Below are 2,009 nucleotides of genomic sequence, written 5' to 3' on the forward strand. Positions count from 1 at the left end.
CTCTCTCTAGCAGGGGAGGAAAGGGTTATAAGAATTAATATACAGTATTTTGAACCTTTTATGTGGATGCGTGTGTGTGGTTCTCGCCTCTGTTTTGTATCTGAAGATATATATGTACTTAATTCATTTCAGTTTATATTGCGTCACTGTAATTTGCTTTCAGGTCAGTCTATATATATATATATATATATATATATATATATATATATATATATATATGTATATATATATATATATATATATATATATATATATATATATATATATATATATTTATCTACAGGCCAACGCTGCATCTTGTGAGAGGCGGGTTCTAAAACAGGATCTGTAGCCATTTCTGTCCCTATTCAGTAACGACTTCTATCCCCAAGATACCACACTACTCACTTTACAATCTTCTTTCTTGATCTACTTCTGCCTGGTCTTTCATTCCTTCTTAAAATCATCCCCTCATCTTCCAAGACTTGCTCCTGACAGTGTGATTAGTTTGGTAAAGTAAGCTGTCACCTTTTAGGGATTTATGGAGATTGAGGACATACAGGATGAAAGTAATGCGAGTATAAGTGGGTGGGGAATGGCTGGGAAAAGGAGGGAGGTGAGAAGACAGAAAGAAATCAGTAGGATAGAAGTTGTGGAAGCAATGAAGAAAGTTAAATTGGGGAAAGCCCCGGGAATTGAGGGAGAGTGTGGTGAAATGCTGAAGTATGGTGGGGAGATAGTAGTAGAATGGATGTGGAAAATGTGCAGATTGGCCTGGGAGGAAGGTAGAGTCCCGGAGGATTGGAAGTCAGGTATAATTATTCCCTTGTACAAAGGAAAAGGGGAAAAAGAAGTGTGTGGTAATCATAAGGGCATTTGTCTTCTTAGTATAATAGGAAAAGTGTATGGTAAGATAATTATTGACAAGAGTTAGAAAAAGAACAGAGGAATTAGTTGGGGAAGAACAGGGAGGCTTTAGGAAGGGAAGAGGTTGTGTAGATCAGATATTCATTCTTAGATCTTTAGTGGAAAATTTTCTAGAGAAGGGAAAGAAGTTGTATGCGGCTTTCATGGATTTGGAGAAAGCATATGACAGGGTAGATAGACAAGGATTGTGGAAAGTATTAAGAATATATGGAGTAGGTGAGAATTTGTTGAATGCTGTGAAGAGTATGTACGATGGTGCGAAGGCGCAGTGCGTGTGGATGGTGAACTAAGTGAATTTTTCTCTTTGGAGGTTGGGTTGAAACAGGGATGTGTCATGTCTCCATGGTTGTTCAATCTGTACATGGATGGGGTAATAAAAGAGGTACAAGGTGGGGTAGTGGATGTTGGAGTGGCCCTGGTGAAAGAGGATAGTGTTTGGAAACTCCCTGTACTGTTGTTTGCAGATGATACTGTATTGCTGAGTGAAGACGAAGGGGAGCTGCAAGGCTTGGTGGATGAGTTTGGGAGAGTGTGTAAGAAACGGAATCTAAAGGTGAATATAGGGAAGAGTAAAGTGATGGTCTTTGAGAGAGGTGAAGTCAGTGAATGTACAGCGAGGTTGGATGGTGAAGAATTGGAAAATGTGAGTACGTTTAAGTACTTGGGTAGTGTGATGAGTAAGGATGGAGGTTTGGAGGGTGAAGTTCTTGAAAGGGTACAGCAGGGAAGAAAGGTTGCTGGTTCTTTGAAAGCAGTGATAAGAAACAGGGAAGTGAGCATGGAAGTGAAAAAGTTACTACATGACCGTATTGTGATACCAACTCTAACGTATGGAAGTGAAGTTTGGACGTTGTTGGAAGGACACAAGTCAAGAGTGAGAGCAGTGAACTAAGAAAATGTGTGTGTGTGTGTGTGTGTGTGTGTGTGTGTGTGTGTGTGTGTGTGTGTGTGTGTGTGTGTGTGTGTGTGTGTGTGTGTGTGTATCCGACACTGGCCATAGGCTTCACAGCCTGCTCCCAAGGCCCAGTAGTCCTCCTACATACCATACACCTCTACATGTCACGACTTCGGCGCTAACACCCACCGTCCATATTGAATACATG

This window comes from Coenobita brevimanus, chromosome 98 (genome assembly GCF_032717465.1).
Source record: "Coenobita brevimanus isolate Jiangsu-jjx chromosome 98, ASM3271746v2, whole genome shotgun sequence".
In the NCBI taxonomy this organism is placed as follows: domain Eukaryota; kingdom Metazoa; phylum Arthropoda; class Malacostraca; order Decapoda; family Coenobitidae; genus Coenobita; species Coenobita brevimanus.